Source organism: Triticum aestivum, chromosome 5D (assembly GCF_018294505.1).
Source record: "Triticum aestivum cultivar Chinese Spring chromosome 5D, IWGSC CS RefSeq v2.1, whole genome shotgun sequence".
Taxonomy (NCBI): Eukaryota; Viridiplantae; Streptophyta; class Magnoliopsida; order Poales; family Poaceae; genus Triticum; species Triticum aestivum.
Genome location: NC_057808.1, coordinates 95,699,944 through 95,720,290, shown reverse-complemented (window position 1 = coordinate 95,720,290; position 20,347 = coordinate 95,699,944).

Sequence of the window (20,347 nt, the reverse complement as noted above, 5' to 3'; positions counted from 1 at the left end):
TTCAGATTCTTCATAGTGATAAATTGATAATAATACCAAGTGGCTCAACAAATACTGCTATGCTCCCCGGCAACGGCGCCAGAAAAAGGTCTTGATAACCCACAAGTATAGGGGATCGCAACAGTTTTCGAGGGTAGAGTATTCAACCCAAATTTATAGATTCGACACAAGGGCGGCCAAAGAATATTTGAAGGTATTAGCAGTTGAGTTGTCAATTCAACCACACCTAGAGATTAATTATCTGCAGCAACGTGATCAGTAGCAAAGTAATATCATAGTTTTGATAATAGTAGCAGCAGCAATAGTAATGGTGTAAGGGCATTTTAATCCCTTAGTTGGTTTTGGTGATTGATGACAATGCTTTTGCGGACTAATCATGTGCATCAAATATTTTAGATATATTGACTAGGCACAAGATGATTGGGTTCCCCTCAAAGGCTATAGAAGATGGCGTTTCTCTTCGGTTCTTTTTGGTGGTATTGAGTCGTAGCGAAGCCGTACTATTAAGAGGGGGTCAGCTTTGGAAAGGTTGGGTGGATTCATCACGTACACATCGTCCCTTGCACCTCCTTTCCTCTTGCCTTTGGAGCATCCTAAGTTTTCCTTGTCTATGCAATTATAGCTCTTGTCTGCCGAACTAGGAAGTGCGGTAGTACTGCTCGTCAGAGCGGTAGTACTGCAGGACCTTGCGGTAGTACTGCCCGCTGGTGCGGTAGTACCGCAAGGCCCCATGGTAGTACCGCTTCTGGTAAGCGGTAGTACCGTGGTCCCTGCTTAGTTCCGCAACTACGCAGTTGTAAGGGGTGGATCTAATTTTTTACATCCGCACCTCGCGCGGTAGTACCACCGCTGGCTTACGGTACTACCGCGTCGGGTTTTTGCATCGACTCCGACTCTGCGGAAGTAGCCACAGATGTAATTTTTTATATCCGTGCCTTCCCATCCCTGGACAGCCCCTGCCTTGCGGTAGTACCGCAAGGGGGAGCGGTAGTACCGCGCCAGCAGTACTACCGCCCTCTGCCTTAGTGCATGTGTGGCTGTTCTGGTCTCTGCTGCATGGGCGGTAGTACCGCGGGGCTCTGCGGTAGTACCGCGTACCCCTGTGGTAGTACCGCGCCTTAGGTGCGATAGTACCACACCTTAGGTGCGGTAGTACCGCGTGTCCCTGCGGTAGTACCGCGCCTCAGGTACGGTAGTACCGCGCTGCGCAGGCTGAGTTGGTGGATAACGGTTGGATTTGTTCTTCCACTATATAAGGGGTGTCTTCCTCCTCTAGTTGACTACCTCTTCCACCTCCAAGCTCCATTATTGCTCCAAGCTCCATTTTCACCCGATCTCCTTCCCTAGCCAATCAAACTTGTTGATTCTCTAGGGATTGGTTGAGGAGGCCCCGATCTACACTTCCACCAAGAGATATTTGAATCCCCCCACTAATCCCTTGTGGATCTTGTTACTCTTGGGTGTTTGAGCACCCTAGACGGTTGAGGTCACCGTGGAGCCATAGTCCATTGTGGTGATGCTTCGTGGTATCGTTGGGAGCCTCCAATTAAGTTGTGGAGATTGCCCCAACCTTGTTTGTAAAGGTTCGGTCGCCGCCTCCAAGGGCACCAATAGTGGAATCACGGCATCTCGCATTGTGTGAGGGCGTGAGGAGAATACGGTGGCCCTAGTGGCTTCTTGGGGAGCATTGTGCCTCCACACCGCTCCAACGGAGACGTACTTCCTCTCAAAGGGAAGGAACTTCGTTAACACATCCTCGTCTTCACCGGCTCCACTCTTGGTTATCTCGTGCCTTTACTTGTGCAAGCTTATTTGTGCCTTATCTCTTGCTTGCGTGTTTGCTTATTGTTGTTGCATCATATAGGTTGCTCACCTAGTTGCATTTCTAGACAACCTACTTTGATGCAAAGTTTAAATTGGTAAAGAAAAGCTAAAAATTGTTAGTTGCCTATTCACCCCCCCCCCTAGTCAACTATATCGATCCTTTCAATTGGTATCAGAGCCTCGTCTCTTTATTAAGGACTTTACCGTCCGAAGAGTATGGTTGACATCGTAGACGGTGTGGAGGAGCACTCCGGTGTGAATCCGGTCTCGTCTACGGGAGATGGGGGAACCGCGGTCTCTCGTGAGGAATTAAATGTGGCGTTGGACACATTGAAAACCTCCATGACTACCGAGGTCGAAAGCATGTTTAATAAATACTTAGAAGGGCTTAAACTTTCCACCGCACCGTTGAAAGTGGGTGATCCCGCCAACAAGGTGACGGATGCTACCTCCGACAAAGGGGAAGCTACTAGCGAGAAAGCTCCTTCTTCTAGTGGTAAAAATGGCACCGGCATCTTTGCCCATGTGGAGCCTCCACCTGTCTATGGTGGACCGCTCCCTTCCACTCATTTGAATGATGCCGGCCCGGCTCCGAAGATTGAGAAGAATGTAGATTTTGATTCTTGGGTCTATCGTTTTAAGCGTCATTTAAATCATGTGAACACTAACCTTTGGAGAATCATTGAAGAAGGTTTTTATCCGCATGACCGAAGTAACTTCACTCCTAGAGAAGTTGTGGATCATCAATTCAATGAGAATGCTCTCTTCATCATCCAAGAAGCAATCCCACCCGAAGATCTTCCTCATCTCCGGCCCTACACCGTGGCCAAAGATGCTTGGCTCCAAGTTGTTTCCCTCTATCGGGGAAGCGCAAGCATTCAATGCTCCAACTATGAAGTGGTGCAAGATGAAGCCGATGAGTTTGCAATGAAAGAAGATGAAGAACCTCGTGAGCTTTTTCGGAGAGTAACCAAACTCGAGGTCTCTCTCCGAGATCATGGAAGTAAAGACACGGATGACAATTGGATCAAGCACAAATTCCTCAAGGCAATGATGCCCTACCACAAAGCCATGTCCTCCGTCATTCGTCAAAGGCCGGACTTCCACACCTTGTCCTCAAGTGAAGTGTTGGATGAGTTCGTTGCTATGAGCATCTTGGACAAGACCGCCGACAATGCGGTCCTTCGCTTTCAAAGAGTAAAGAAGCCCAACCTTGCTCTAAAGGCCAAGGTTAGTATGGAGGAAGAGGATGAAGAGGAAGAAGAGGAGGGCAACCTCGAAGATACGAAGTATGCCTATCATGAACACATGGCTCTTGCTTCAAGGAAATTTTGGAGCAAGAAGAACTCAAGGACAAACTTCAACAAGAACTATTCAAGTGGCGCAAAGGGCAAGCAACGAGTGAGGACTTGCTTCAATTGTGGCAATGTGAGCCACTTTGTTGCGGAATGCCCTTACGAGAAGAGGGAAGACAATGGTGGCAAGCTCATCCGAAAGGACAAGTGCAAGTCGTTCCCCAACAAGAGCAACTTCACCAAGAAGACTCCTCCCAAGGCATTGGTGGTACAAGAAGAGTACAATGAGGATGATGACGATGATGAAGATGGTGAGTCGGTTGCCATGGCCTCCGTTGCCATTGCAATGACTCCACGGATGTCTCTCTTCGACTCACCCAATGAGAACATCACCGCCAAGTGCCTCATGGCTAAAGCCACCAACAAGGTAACCCCCAACATCAAAATTGCCATCATTAATCATCCTTCTTTGACGGATAGCATTGATGAATATGAGGGGACAAATGTGGAGGAAAATGAGTTTGAGACCTTTATGGGTAAACTCAAGGGTAAATCCAAGAAGCACTTCGTTGCTCTCTTGGAACAACTTGGTGAAGCCAATGACATGATCGAGGCTCACGAAGATACCATCTCTAAGATGGAGGGGCATAGTCGTGACTATGCCGATGAGATTTCGGATCTTTCCAATGCTCTTGACGAAGAGCATGGTCTTCATTTGGCTCTTGAGGAGTCATACAACGATGATCATGCTAAGTTAAAGAAAGATCTTGATCATGCTCTTGTTGTGTCTCGTGTGCTAAACTCCGAGAAGGCAAAGATTGGGGTTGATCTTGCTAGACTCAAAGAGGAGTTTGACATTCTTGACAAGGCTCACAAAGTCTTGAAGGGTGTTCATGCTAGCCTCAAGGAGTCTCATGATCAACTCCAAGTGAAGCTAACTAAGGAGAAAGCCACCTTTCCTCATATGGTGTTAATTGATAATGCAAATGCTACTAACCCTTGTTGTGAGCATGTGCATCTTGTTGAGGAGAATGCTAAGTTGAAGGAGCAACTTGAGAAAGGCCTTGTGTCATGCATACAAGGTGTGAAGAACCTCAACGACCTTTTGAGCAATCAAAAGGAAGTTGTGGCCAAGGAGGGGATTGGGTTCGCACCCAAGCCGAAGAACAAGAAGAAGAATGACAAGACCAAACGACCTCCTCCTCTCAAGCAAATTTTTGTGAAGGAGGGAGAGGGTGCTTCCAAGGAGAAGAAGAACAATGCGAAGGGTGGCGGTGTCAAGAAGGGCAATGCCACCCCCTCCAACAAAGTTGGTGACTTTAATCCTTCTTATGTGCTATGTCGTGCTAGTGATGGGCATGTTATGCCAAATTTGTTGGTTCTCCTCATGAGTATATTGAATGGTCTATTTGGGTTCCTAAGACCCTTGTTACTAACATCAACGGACCCATTACAAAATGGGTACCTAAAACCAAGCATTGATCTCTTGTAGGTGTTTGCTTCCGGTGGGGGATCATGGTTGCTCGATAGTGGAGCTACAAATCATATGACCGGAAGCAAGGACTTGGTGGTGGACGTGCACAAGATTCCATCTATGCCCACCAATGTCGAGTGGGGTGATGCCTCGTCTTCTAAGGTATTGGGACTCGGCAAAGTTGTCATTTCTCATGATCTCACGATCAAGAAGGTCATGCTAGTTGAGTCCCTTGCATACAATTTACTTTCCGTTTGTCAACTTGCAATCATGGGATTTGCCACTTTCTTTGATATTGATACCGTGGCCCTCTTGTGGAGCAAGACTCTTAAAGTAGTCTTTGTTGGGCATGTCGAAAACGGTCTCTATGTGATTAACTTTTCGGAGCGACCCACTAAGACCGCGACATGCCTAATGGCTAAAGTTGACGTGGGATGGCTTTGGCATCGCCGGTTAGCCCATGTCAATATGAGATCTTTGCAAAGTCTTCTCAAGGGGGACCATGTCCGTGGACTAACGAATGTTAGTTTTGCTAAAGATCGTGCTTGCAGTGCTTGTATCGAAGGAAAGCTACATGAGACGGCTCACCCTCCCACAACTATCATTTACTCGAAGAGGCCTTTGGAGCTCCTTCATTTGGATCTCTTTGGGCCTCCATCATTTGATAGTCTTGGGGGTAGGAAGTATTGCTTGGTGATTGTGGATGACTATTCAAGACACTTGGGTGTATTTCTTCAAGAGGAAGAGCGAGACCCAACAAACCGTCATTGACTTTGCGAATGAAGCCCAACGTTAACACAATACAAAGATCTTGACAATAAGAAGTGACAACGGCACCGAGTTCAAGAACTACACCTTGGATGAGTTTCTTAGTGATGAGGGGATCAAGCATCAATATTCCGCACCTTACACCCCTCAACAAAACGGTGTTGCGGAGAGGAAGAACCGGACGTTGATGGATGCGGCAAGGACCATGATGGCGGAGTTCAAGTCTCCGTACAACTTTTGGGCCGAAGCCATCAACACCGCGTGTCATGCATCCAATCGGCTCTACCTCCGCAAGGGCTTGAACAAGACTCCATATGAGATACTCACCGGTAACAAGCCCAACCTCAAGTACTTTCGGGTGTTCGGGTGTAAGTGTTTCATTCTCAAGAAAGGTGTTCGGTTGTCTAAATTTGAGGCTAGAGCTTATGAGGGCATATTTGTTGGTTATGCTACAAACTCTCATGCTTACCGTGTCCTCAATAAATCTACGGGACTTATTGAGGAGACGTGTAACGTGGAGTTTGATGACAATAACGGCTCCCAAGTGGAGCAAAGTGGCACTTGTGATGTAGGTGATGAAATTCCTCCTCAAGCCATAAGAAGAATGGGTGTTGGTTTTATTCTACCCATTGAGGAACCCCTTGTGGCCGATGGAGAAGGACAATGCTCCACTCAAGTGGAGCCATCACCAACCCAAGGCCCACACGCTTCCGAAGAACAAAGTGAAGACCCTCAACCTCATGAACAAGACCAAGGGCATGATCATGCTCAAGACGGTGGTGACACACCAAGTGATGCCCAAGGTCAAGTTCTCTCCTCCGAGCAAGTTCAAGATCAAGAACAAGCTCAAGACGGTGCTCAAGATGATCAAGTGACCGCTCCTCGACTCACCACCGAGGAGGAATTGGAGCGTCGTGCCGCCAAGATTGCATCCAAGCTCTCCACCAAGGGTCATCTCATGAAGAATGTGCTTGGAAGCATTCAAAAGGGGGTAAGCACTCGTAGACAATTGGCAAACTATTGTGAACATCACGCGTTTGTCTCTTGTGTTGAACCCCATAAGGTATATGAAGCACTCGAAGATCCAGATTGGCTTTATGCCATGCATGAAGAACTCAACAACTTCGAGTACAACAAGGTGTGGAGATTAGTGACGAGGCCAACGGGGAACCACGATGTCATTGGAACCAAGTGGATATTCAAGAACAAGCAAGATGCTCATGGGACCATCATTCGCAACAAGGCACGATTGGTGGCACAAGGCTACTCCCAAGTCGAGGGTATCGACTACGGTGAAACCTTTGCTCCCATTGCTCGCCTTGAATCTATTCGTTTGTTGATTGCTTATGCTTCTCATCAGAACTTTAAGTTGCAACAAATGGATGTGAAGAGTGCTTTTCTTAATGGTCCCATTAATGAGTTGGTTTATGTCAAGCAACCCCCCGGGTTCGAGGATCCCTACTTTCCCGATCATGTGTATCAACTCGATAAGGAACTCTATGGTCTTAAACAAGCCCCACGTGCATGGTATGACCACCTTACTGAGTTGTTACAAGATCGTGGGTTTGAAGTTGGGCTAATCGACCCCACTCTTTTTACTAAGAAGGTCAAAGGGGAGTTGTTTGTATGCCAACTATATGTTGATGACATTATCTTTGGTTCCCCTAACAAAGCTTTCAATGAGGAATTTGCCGCACTCATGACCTCAAAGTTCAAGATTTTTTCCATGGGAGAGTTGAAGTTCTTTCTCGGTTTCGAAGTAAAGCAAAGACGAGAAGGAACCTTCATCAACCAAGCCAAATACACTCAAGACATGCTCAAGAGATTCAAACTAAGTGATGTCAAGCCGGCGTCCACTCCAATGCCCACCAAGTGCCAACTTGACATCGAACCCAATGGTAAAGCGGTGGATCAAAAGGTATATCGCTCCATGATTGGTTCCTTGCTTTATCTTTGTGCATCTAGATCGGATATCATGTTGAGTGTGGGAATTTGTGCACGGTTTCAAGCCGCACCTAAGGAAAGCCACTTTGTGGCGGTCAAGCGAATCTTTCGATATTTGGCTCATACCGCAAACTTTGGCTTATGGTACCCAAGAGGAGCAAACTTCAAGCTTGTAGGATATTCGGACTCCGATTGGGCGGGAGACAAAGTGGATAGGAAGTCCACTTCCGGAGGGTGCCAATTCCTTGGTTGCTCTTTGGTAAGTTGGTCTTCTAAAAAGCAAAGTTGTGTGTCTCTCTCGTCCACCGAAGCGGAGTATGTGGCGGCCGGGAGTTGTTGTGCACAACTCTTATGGATGAGGCAAACTTTAAAGGATTACGGTGTCATTTGTGACAAAGTGCCTCTTTGGTGTGATAATGAAAGTGCCATCAAGATTTCTCTCAATCTCGTGCAACACTTCAAGACGAAGCATATTGAGATTCGGTATCACTTCATCCGAGATCACATTAGGTGAGGGGAGATCGAGCTCAACTACATCAACACCCATGATAACCTTGCAGATATTTTCATGAAGCCTTTGGATGTAGGAAGATCTCGCGAGTTAAGGCATGAGCTAAATATCATTGATTCAAGCAATGTTGCTTGACCCCTTGCACACCCCACCACACTCAACTTGTTGTCTAATCTAGGTGTAGGCATGGACATAGGGGGAGTGTTGTTCTTTCAATGAACTCTCCCTCCCCTCATTATGCATAAAGTGATCAACTCTTTCACATTAGCCATTTTTGATGGTACTTGTGCTTCAAAGACGAGTTTTGGTCATGGGCCCAAGGATAATTCTTCGTGGTGCCATACCAATTGACTCAAACATAGGTGGCTCCGGCCACCGCCCTCTCCTTGGAGAGGTTGTGTCTCGTTTTTGGTCTGTGTTGGTTCATGCCTCTCCTTCTTCGTGGCGTGCTCGTGCTTGTGGTGTCCAGTGTGTTAGTTCCTTATTGTGGTCTCTCGCTTGAAGGTTCCATGCTTAGGAGTTATCTTTGGTTGAAACTGTTTTTTTAGCCCACGGTACTACCGCGGCTTGCCACGGTACTACCGCAAGGGGGGCGCACGGTACTTCCGCACCCAGCGCGGCAGTAATTTTTTACTGCCGCCTGGGGGAGCGGTACTACGGCCTCGGTGCGGTACTTCCGCCCGGGCGGTAGTACCGCGATGACGTGTGGTACTACCGCGAGAGGAGTGAGCAGTACTTCCGCACCCAGCACGGCAGTAATTTTTTACTGCCGCCTGGGGGAGCGGTACTACGGCCTCGGTGCGGTACTTCCGCCTGGGCGGTAGTACCGCGATGACGTGCGGTACTACCGTGCAGTTAAGGGCGCGTGGGGGTTAAACACGGGCAGGGGGAGTTCTAACTCCCCCATACCCATTCGTCTCTCTCCCCACTTCGTCTCTCTCTCTCTCTCTCTCTCGCTCAAGAACGGCACCGGAGGCCCTCGCCGGATCTCCGTCTCCGGCCGCTCTCCTCGCCGACTGGTGGGATCGTTCCCCCCACTCCCTCTTGCCATGGAACAAGGTTTCTCCCCAATCCCTCTCGTTTTGTTGTTCGTCTTGTTGCTTTTAGGTTTTGGGGAGATGCAAGTTGTTCTTGAGATTTTAGGACAAATCTATGCAAGAGTAGGATGTAGGAGAGTAGTTTTGTGTAGTGTTGGTACTTGCTATAGTTGTCCCGTGATGGATTTGATCGACCGTAGTACCGCGTGTTGACACGGTTGTGCTTAGATCTCCATGGCTATTTCGGATCTGCAACCGTGCGGTACTACCGCTCCTCAAGTGCGGTACTACCGCACGTGCTGTACTACCGCTCCTTGGAGCGGTACTACCGCACGTGGCACAACATGCGTTACTACCGTTGTCTCAAATCCCTCTTGTGGCACTTCTCACATGCCAAGTCTATTTGTTTCTCCTACTTTGCTGTGGTCTTTGCATTGATCCTTCTCGCGTTTTGTGCGTGTTTCATTTGTGGTGTGTGTTTAGGTGGTGGCTCAGGTGCTCCGGCTCGCCGCTCCAATCCAAGCTGTGACACGGGATCCAAGCGTATGCGCAACACAGAGGAAGCAGAGGGCTCCAATGCCCCCCAACGCAGAACCAAGACCTTTGCCACTAAAGAGAAGGAACCCGCCAAGGGTATGGATGAGATACCGCTTGCTGAGTTCATCGCTCGAAGGAAGATCAATCTGTATGGAAACCCTCGTGCTAACTTTCGAGGGAATGACCTATTCTGGACCAAGCAGCAGAATCTCATTTATCTGGATGTCATCAAGGCCAAGCAAAATACCCATGTGGAGGTGAAGTGGATCAACATGCATCACATGCGCAAAGAGGCGCACCGGGAATACTTTGGTGAGGCTCTGGACCTCGTAGAGCAATTTGGCATTGAGCATATCATCTCATTCCACAAAGACTATGATCCTGAGATCCTTGCTCAGTTCTTTGCCTCCGTGCATTTTCATCCCAATGAGGAAAGGACCATGACGTGGATGACCAATGGCCGATAGTTGACTGCTACTTGGAAGGAATTCATGACCCTGCTTGGGGTTCAGGATGAGGGGCTCGCCACACCCCAAGGTGTTCGCCCTCATGCCAATCCCGAGTCTGCCAACAAGAACAAGCTCATGCCCTACCTTGTGGAGAAGAAGCTCTCCAATGGCAAGTCAACTTGGGTACTCAACTCCTTTCTTGACATCATGCACCGGATCTTCCGCAACACTCTCTTCCCACGCATTGGGGACAAGGACAAGGTGCATGCCTATCTGGTGGATATGATGCTCCTGTGTGAAGATGCTCGCAACTCTCAGACACAGCCACTTGATGTCTCACATATCATGTGGATTGAGCTTCGGTTTGTGGTCTACAACCGCAAGGTCCCCATCTATGGACCTTATTTGTTTCTGTTGATCTCGGCTACTTGGGAGCGGGTCTACCCTCAGGATGAGTTTGAGGCCCCTGGTTGGATCCGGCATGAGCCCATCAACCTCCGTATCAAGCCTCAGTGGGCCAACACTACCTCTCGTGCTGATACTGCGGCTGCCATGGACGTGGATGGAGATGAGGATGAGGAGGAGGCAGCAGACGAGGACAGCTCTGAGGGTTACATCCCTCCCACCTCTGAGCCTTCTTGGGCTAAGCGACTGAAGAACAAGATGAAGATGCTGTTCTGTATGCAAGCAAAGGGGCAGTACCAGACCCATGTGGCTTCCAAGGAGACTCGCCGCCGCGACAAGTGGATTTTCAGGACCTTTGGCGAGAACATATCTAGCGGGTCAGAGGTGAACATCACCCCAGAGGCAGAGTGGTTGCACAAGCAGGGCTATCGGTGGACCGAGTCTGAGGAGGAGTCCGTCCCAGCTGCAGAGTCCGACGAGGAGCGTGCCAGTGACTACTCCGCTTGAGCCACCACTATTGTTGTAGGTGTCCTCTCTGCCTTTTTGGCGTCTTGATGCCAAAGGGGGAGAGAGTGTAGGATTTGCTGCGAGTTATGTCGTGTTTGGGTCAGTTGAACTTTGTTTATTTCGTTTGCTTTGGTTTGCTTTGGTTTGTGCTCGTGAGACCTTCTATCATATGGTGTAATACATATGCACTCTATCGTACCGTAGTGAGCTTATTCTATCTTGTGCTTATTACATTTTGCTCCTGTCTATCTTGCTTAGCTTTAGCCTAATTGCAAGATTTGCCATGTCTATAAAATATAGGGGGAGTGTTGATCCTAGTATGTGTGCCGTGCAGTCCAAAGCACTCATCGAGATAGCACACATCTAGGGGGAGCCCGTCTATATTTTAGAGACTTGGGGTTTACCCTTGCTCTTTGCGTTGTACCCTCGTGCAAATCCCGTGTTGCCATCAATCCACCAAAAAGGGGGAGATTGTAAGGGCATTTTAATCCCTTAGTAGGTTTTGGTGATTGATGACAATGCTTTTGCGGACTAATCATGTGCATCAAATATTTCAGATATATTGACTAGGCACAAGATGATTGGGTTCCCCTCAAAGGCTATAGAAGACGGTGTTTCTCTTCGGTTCTTTTCGGTGGTATTGAGTCGTAGGGAAGCCGTACTATTAAGAGGGGTCTGCTTTGGAAAGGTTGGGTGGATTCATCACGTACACATCGTCCCTTGCACCTCCTTTCCTCTTGCCTTTGGAGCATCCTAAGTTTTCCTTGTCTATGCAATTATAGCTCTTGTCTGCCGAACTAGGAAGTGCGGTAGTACTGCTCGTCAGAGCGGTAGTACCGCAGGACCTTGCGGTAGTACCGCCCACTGGTGCGGTAGTACAGCAAGGCCCCACGGTAGTACCGCTTCTGGTAAGCGGTAGTACCGTGGTCCCTGCTTAGTTCCACAACTACGCGGCTGTAAGGGGCGGATGTAATTTTTTACATCCGCACCTCGCGCGGTAGTACCACGGCTGGCTTACGGTACTACCGCATCGGGTTTTTGCACCGACTCCAACTCTGCGGAAGTAGCCACGGATGTAATTTTTTATATTCGTGCCTTCCCATCCCTGGACAGCCCCTGCCTTGCGGTAGTACCGCAAGGGGGAGCGGTAGTACCGCGCCAGCAGTACTACCGCCCTCTGTCTTAGTGCATGTGTGGCTGTTCTGGACTCTGATGTGTGGGCGGTAGTACCGCGGGGCTCTGCGGTAGTACCGCGCCTCAGGTGCGGTAGTACCGCGCCTCAAGTGCGGTAGTACCGCGCTGCGCAGGCTGAGTTGGTGGATAACGGTTGGATTTGTTCTTCCACTATATAAGGGGTGTCTTCCTCCTCTAGTTGACTACCTCTTCCACCTCCAAGCTCCATTATTGCTCCAACCTCCATTTTCGCCCGATCTCCTTCCCTAGCCAATCAAACTTGTTGATTCTCTAGGGATTGGTTGAGGAGGCCCCGATCTACACTTCCACCCAGAGATATTTGAATCCCCCCACTAATCCCTTGTGGATCTTGTTACTCTTGGGTGTTTGAGCACCCTAGACGGTTGAGGTCACCGTGGAGCCATAGTCCATTGTGGTGAAGCTTCGTGGTATCGTTGGGAGCCTCCAATTAAGTTGTGGAGATTGCCCCAACCTTGTTTGTAAAGGTTCGGTCGCCGCCTCCAAGGGCACCAATAGTGGAATCATGGTATCTCGCATTGTGTGAGGGCGTGAGGAGAATACGGTGGCCCTAGTGGCTTCTTGGGGAGCATTGTGCCTCCAACCGCTCCAATGGAGACGTACTTCCTCTCAAAGGGAAGGAACTTCGGTAACACATCCTCGTCTTCACCGGCTCCACTCTTGGTTATCTCGTGCCTTTACTTGTGCAAGCTTATTTGTGCCTTATCTCTTGCTTGCCTGTTTGCTTATTGTTGTTGCATCATATAGGTTGCTCACCTAGTTGCATTTCTAGACAACCTACTTTGATGCAAAGTTTAAATTGGTAAAGAAAAGCTAAAAATTGTTAGTTGCCTATTCAACCCCCCCCCCTCTAGTCAACTATATCGATCCTTTCAAACGGTAACAGTGATAGCAGTAGTACTTAGCAAGTGCAAAAGTAACGATAGCAGTAGTAACTTAGCAAGAACAATATAAGATAAATTCGTAGGCATTGGATCGATGACTTGTTGGATGATATTCATCAAGAGACAGTTATAACCTAGGGTGATACGGCACAAGCTCCAGTTCATCAATATAATGTAGGCATGTATTCCGTACATAGTCATACGTGCTTATGGAAAGAACTTGCATGACATCTTTTGTCCTACCCTCCCGTGGCAGCGCGGTCCATATTGAAAACTCAGGGATATTAAGGCCTCCTTTTAATAGAGAACCGGAACAAAGCATTAGCACATAGTGAATACATGAATTCCCCAAACTACGGTCATCACCGGGAGTGGTCCCGACTATTGTCACTCCGGGGTTTCCGGATCATAACATGTAGTAGGTTACTATAACTTGCAAGATCAGATCTAGAACATGGATATAATGGTGATAACATAAACGGTTCATATCTGAATTCATGGCACCCGGGCCCAAAGTGACAAGCATTAAGCATGGCAAAGTCATAGCAACATCAATCTTAGAACATAGTGGATACTAGGGATCAAGCCCTAAAAAAACTAACTCGATTACATGATGAATATCATCCAACTCCTCACCGACCAGCGAGCCTACGAAGGAATTACTCACTCCCGGTGGGGAGCATCATGGAATTGGCGATGGAGAAGAGTTGGTGATGATGAAGAACGAAGATCCCCCTCTCTGGAGCCCCAAACGGACTCCAGATCTGGCCTCCCGATGAAGAACAGAAGGTGACGGCGGCTCTGTCTCGTGGATCGCAATAATTCTTTCTCCCTGATTTTTTTAGAAAAATAGGATTTTATAGCGTCGGTTTCAGGGTATGCGGGGCCACCAGGTGGGGACAACCCACCTGGGCGCGCCAAGAGGGGGGCGCCTGGTGGGTTGTGCCCACCCAGGTGCCCCCTCTGGTGGATCTTGGCTCTAGAAATTCTCTTTATTGATATAAAAATTCCTTGCAAAGTTTCGTTCCATTCCGAGAACTTTTATTTCTGCACCAAAACAACACCATGGCAGTTCTGCTGAAAACAGCGTCAGTCCGGGTTAGCTTCATTCAAATCATGCAAATTAGAGTCCAAAACAACGGAAAAGCGGTAGGAAAAGTAGATACGTTGGAGACGTATCAGCGCATCAGCTCCTTGTGGCTGGCGCCTTTCCCCTCTTGGCCCATAAGGCCCATATCTTTTGTCGGGGGTGCCCGAAACCCCTTCCGGTGACCTGATAAGTACCTGGTACCCCCGAAACACTTCCCGTGTCCGAATACCATCGTCCTATATATCAATCTTTACCTCTCGACCATTTCGAGACTCCTCGCCATGTCCGTGATCTCATCCGGGACTCCGAACAACATTCGGTCACCAAATCACATAACTCATATAATACTATATCGCCATCGAACATTAAGCGTGCGGACCCTATGGATTCGAGAACTATGTATACATGACTGAGACATCTCTCCGGACAATAACCAATAGCGGAACCTGGATGCCCATATTGGCTCCTACATATTCTACGAAGATCTTTATCGGTCGAACCGTTCTGACAACATACGTAATTCCCTTTGTCCATCGATATGTTACTTGCCTGAGATTCGATCGTCGGTATCTTCATCCTAGTTCAATCTCGTTACTGGCAAGTCTCTTTACTCGTTCTATAATACATCATCTCGTGACTAACTCCTTAGTCGTTTGCTTGCAAGCTTATGATGTGTATTACCGAGAGGGCCCAGAGATACCTCTTCGATACACAGAGTGACAAATCCTAATCTCGATCTATGCCAACTCAACAAACACCTTTGGAGATACCTGTAGAGCGTCTTTATAATCACCCAGTTACGTTGTGATGTTTGATACAACACAAGGCATTCCTCTGGTATCCGGGAGTTGCATAATCTCATAGTCGAAGGAATATGTATTTGACATGAAGAAAGCAATAGCAATGAAACTGAACGATCATTATGCTAAGCTAACGGATGGGTCTTGTCCACCACATCATTCTCGTAATGATGTGATCCCGTTATCAAATGACAACTCATGTCCATGGTTAGGAAACCTTAACCATCTTTGATCAACGAGCTAGTCTAGTAGAGGCTCACTAGGGACACGGTGTTTGTTTATGTATTCACATATGTAGTAAAGTTTCCGATCAATACAATTCTAGCATGAATAATAAACCTTTATCATGAATAAGGAAATATAAAATAACAACTTTATTATTGCCTCTAGGGCATATTTCCTTCAGTCTCCCACTTGCACTAGAGTCAATAATCTAGATTACATTGTAATGAATGTAACACCCATGGAGTCTTGGTGTTGATCATGTTTTGCTCGCGGAAAAGGCTTAGTCAACGGGTCTGCCACATTCAGATCCGTATGTATCTTGCAAATTTCTATGTCTCCATCCTTGACTTGTTCACGAATGGAGTTGAAGCGTCTCTTGATGTGTTTGGTTCTCTTGTGAAACCTGGATTCCTTCGCCAAGGCAATTGCTCCAGTGTTGTCACAAAAGATTTTCATCGGATCCGATGCATTAGGTATTACACCCAGATCGGATATGAACTCCTTCATCCAGGCTCCTTCATTTGCTGCTTCCGAAGCAGCTATGTACTCCGCTTCACACGTAGATCCCACCACGACGCTCTGCTTGGAACTGCACGAACTGACAGCTCCACCATTCAATATAAATACGTATCTGGTTTGTGACTTAGAGTCATCTAGATCAGTGTCAAAGCTAGCAACGGCGTAACCATTTACGACTAGTGATACGTCTCCAACGTATCTATAATTTTTGATTGCTCCATGCTATTATATATTCTATTTTGGATGTTTAATGGGCTTTATTATACACTTTTATATTATTTTTGGGACTAACCTATTAACCCAAGGCCCAGTGCAAATTGCTGTTTTTTTGCCTATTTCAATGTTTTGCAGAAAAGGAATATCAAATGGAGTCCAAACGGAATGAAACCTTCGGGAGCGTGATTTTTGGAACAAACATGATCCAGAGGACTTGGAGTGGACGTCAAGAAATCAACGATGAGGCCACGAGGCAGGAGGGCGCGCCCTCCACCCTCGTGGGCCCCTCGTGGCTCCACCGACCTACTTCTTCCTCCTATATATACCTACGTACCCCGAAACCATCGAGGAGCACCACGAAACCCTATTTCCACCGCCGCAACCTTCTATACCCGTGAGATCCCATCTTGGGGACTTTTCTGGCGCTTCGCCGGAGGGGGAATCGATCACGGAGGGCTTCTACATCAACACCATAGCCTCTCCGATGATGTGTGACTAGTTTACCATAGACCTTCGGGTCCATAGTTATTAGCTAGATGGCTTCTTCTCTCTCTTTGGATCTCAATACAATGTTCTCCTCGATCTTCTTGGAGTTCTATTTGATATAACTCTTTTTGCTGTGTGTTTGTCGAGATCCGATGAATTGTGGGTTTATGATCAAGATTATCTATGAACAATATTTGAATCTTCTCAGAATTCTTTTATGTATGATTGGTTATCTTTGCAAGTCTCTTCGAATTATCAGTTTGGTTTGGCCTACTAGATTGATCTTTCTTGCAATGGGAGACATGCTTACCTTTGGGTTCAATCATGCGGTGCTCGATCCCAGTGACAGTAGGGGAAACGATACGTATTGTATTGTTGCCATCGAGGATAAAAAGATGGGGTTTATATCATATTGCTTGAGTTTATCCCTCTACATCATGTCATCTTGCCTAATGTGTTACTCTGTTCTTATGAACTTAATACTCTAGATGCATGCTGTATAGCGGTCGATGTGTGGAGTAATAGTAGTAGATGCAGGCAGGAGTCGGTCTACTTGTTGCGGACGTGATGCCTATATACATGATCATGCCTAGATATTCTCATAATTATGCACTTTTCTATCAATTGCACGACAGTAATTTGTTCACCCACCGTAATACTTATGATATCTTGAGAGTAGCCACTAGTGAAACCTATGGCCCCCAGGTCTATTTTCCATCATATTGATCTCCCAACAACTAGCTATTTCTATCTTTGTTTATTTTGCAATCTTTACTTTCAATCTTTATCATAAAAATACCAAAAATATTATCTTATCATCTCTATCAGATCTCACTTTTGCAAGTGACCGTGAAGGGATTGACAACCCCTTTATCGCGTTGGTTGCAAGGTTCTTATTTGTTTGTGTAGGTACGAGGGACTTGCGTGTGGCCTCTTACTGGATTGATACCTTGGTTCTCAAAAACTGAGGGAAATACTTACGCTACTTTGCTGCATCACCCTTTCCTCTTCAAGGGAAAACAAACGCATTCTCAAGAGGTAGCAACGAGCTCTTTGTCACCTCCATAAATGAGAAACATATCCTTGGTCCTTTTCAGGTACTTCGGGATGTTCTTGACCGCTGTCCAATGATCCACGCGTGGATTACTTTGGTACCTCCTGCCAAACTTATGGCAAGGCACACATCAGCTCCGGTACACAGCATAGCATATATGATAGAACCTATATGGCTGAGGGGGAATGCCTTTCATTTTCTCTCTATCTTCTGCAGTGGTTGGGCTTTGAGTTTGACTCAACTTCACACCTTGTAACATAGTCAAGAGCCCTTTCTTTGATTGATCCATTTTGAACTTCTTTAAAACTTTGTCAAGGTATGTGCTTTGTGAAAGTCCTATTAAGAGTCTCGATCTATCTCTATAGATCTTGATGCCCAATATATAAGCAGCTTTACCAAAATCTTTCATTGAAAAACTCTTATTCAAGTATCCTTTTATGCTATACAGAAATTCTATATCATTTCCAATCAACAATATGTCATCTACATATAATATTAGAAATACTACAGAGCTCCCACTCACTTTCTTGTAAATACAGGCTTCACCCAAAGTCTGTATAAAACCATATGCTTTGATCACCTCATCAAAGCGTATATTCCAACTCTGAGATGCTTGCACCAGTCCATAGATGGATCGGTTGAGCTTGCACCCTTTGTTAGCACCTTTAGGATCAACAAAATCTTCTGGTTGCATCATATACAACTCTTCCTTAAGAAATCCATTAAGGAATGCAGTTTTGACGTCCATTTGCCAGATTTCATAATCATAAAATGCAGCAATTTCTAACATGATTCGGACGGACTTAAGCATCGCTACGAGTGAGAAAGTCTCATCATAGTCAAACCCTTGAACTTGTCAAAAATCTTTTGTGACAAGTCGAGCTTTGTAGACAGTAAAATTACCATCAGCGTCAGTCTTCTTCTTGAAGATCAATTTATTCTCTATGGCTTGCCGATCATCGGGCAAGTCCACCAAAGTCCACACTTTGTTCTCATACATGGATCCTATCGCAGATTTCATGGCCTCAAGCCATCTGTCGGAATCTGGGCTCATCATAGCTTCTTCATAGTTCGTAGGTTTGCCTTGGTCTAATAAATGACTTCCAGAGTAGGATTACCGTACCACTCTGGTGCGGATCGTGCTCTGGTTGACCTATGAGGTTCAGTAGCAACTTGATCGAAGTTTCATGATCATTATCATTTGCTTCCTCTCTAGTTGGTGTAGGCATCACGGGAACGGATTTCTCTGATGTGCTACTTTCCAATTCAAGAGAAGGTACGATTACCTCATTAAGTTCTACTTTCCTCCCACTCACTTCTTTCGAGAGAAACTCCTTCTCTAGAAAGGTTCCATTCTTGGCAACAGAGATCTTGCCTTCGGATCTGTGGTAGAAGGTGTACCCAATTGTTTCCTTAGGGTATCCTATGAAGACACACTTCTCCGATTTGGGTTCGAGCTTATCAGGCTGAAGCCTTTTGACATAAGTGTCGCAACCCCAAACTTCAAGACATGACAGCTTATGTTTCTTGCCAAACCACAGTTCATACGGTGTCGTCTCAACGGATTTAGACGGTGCCCTATTTAACATGAATGCGGTTGTCTCTAATGCATAACCCCAAAATGATAGTGGTAAATCAGTAAGAGACATCATAGATCGCACCATATCTAATAAAGTGCGGTTACGACGTTCGAACACACCATTACGCTGTGGTGTTCCAGGTGGCGTGAGTTGTGAAACTATTCCATATTGTTTTAAATGAAGGCCAAACTCGTAACTCTAATATTCGCCTCCGTGATCAGATCGTAGAAACTTTATTTTCTTGTTATGATGATTCTCCACTTCACTCTGAAATTCTTTGAACTTCTTAAATGTTTCAGACTTGTGTTTCATTAAGTACATATACCCATATCTACTCAAATCATCTGTGAAGGTCAGAAAATAACGATACCCGCCGCGTGCTGATGACCCACAAGTATAGGGGATCTATCGTAGTCCTTTCGATAAGTAAGAGTGTCAAACCCAACAAGGAGCAAAAGGAAATGACAAGCGGTTTTCAGCAATGTATTCTCTGCAAGCACTGAAATTATCGGTAACAGATAGTTGTGTGATAAAATAATTCGTAACGAGTAACAAGTAATAAAAGTAAATAAGGTGCAGCAAGGTGGCCCAATCCTTTTTGTAGCAAAGGACAAGCCTGGACAAACTCTTATATAAAGCAAGGTGCTCCCGAGGACACATGGGAATTGTTGTCAAGTTAGTTTTCATCATGCCCATATGATTCACGTTCGTTACTTTGATAATTTGATATGTGGGTGGACCGGTGCGTGGGTGCTGCCCTTCCTTGGACAAGCCTCCCACTTATGATTAACCCCTCTCGCAAGCATCCGCAACTACGAAAGAAGAATTAAGATAAATCTGACCATAGCATGAAACATATGGATCTAAGTCAGACCCTTACGAAGCAACGCATAAACTAGGGTTTAACCTTCTGTCACTCTAGCAACCCATTATATACTTATTACTTCCCAATGCCTTCCCCTAGGCGCAAATCATGGTGAAGTGTCATGTAGTCGACGTTCACATAACACCACTAGAGGAAAGACAACTTACATCTCATCAAAATATCGAACGAATACCAAATTCACATGATTACTTATAACAAGACTTCTCCCATGTCCTCAGGAACAAACGTAACTACTCACAAAGCATATTCATGTTCATAATCAGAGGAGTATTAATTATCAGTAAGGATCTGAACATACAATCTTCCACCGAATAAACCAACTAGCATCAACTACAAGGACTAATCAACACTACTAGCAACCCACAGGTACCAATCTGAGGTTTTTGAGACAAACATCTGATACAAGAGATGAACTAGGGTTTGAGAGGAGATGGTGCTGGTGAAGATGTTGATGGAGATTGACCCCCTCTCAATGAGAGGATCATTGGTGATGATGATGGCTTCGATTTCCACCTCCGGGAGGGAAGTTTCCCCGGTAGAACAGCTCCGCCAGAGCCCTAGATTGGTTCTTCCCAAGTTCCGCCTCGAGACGGCGGCGCTTCGTCCCGAAAGCTTCCTTCTGATTTTTTCCAGGTGAAAACACA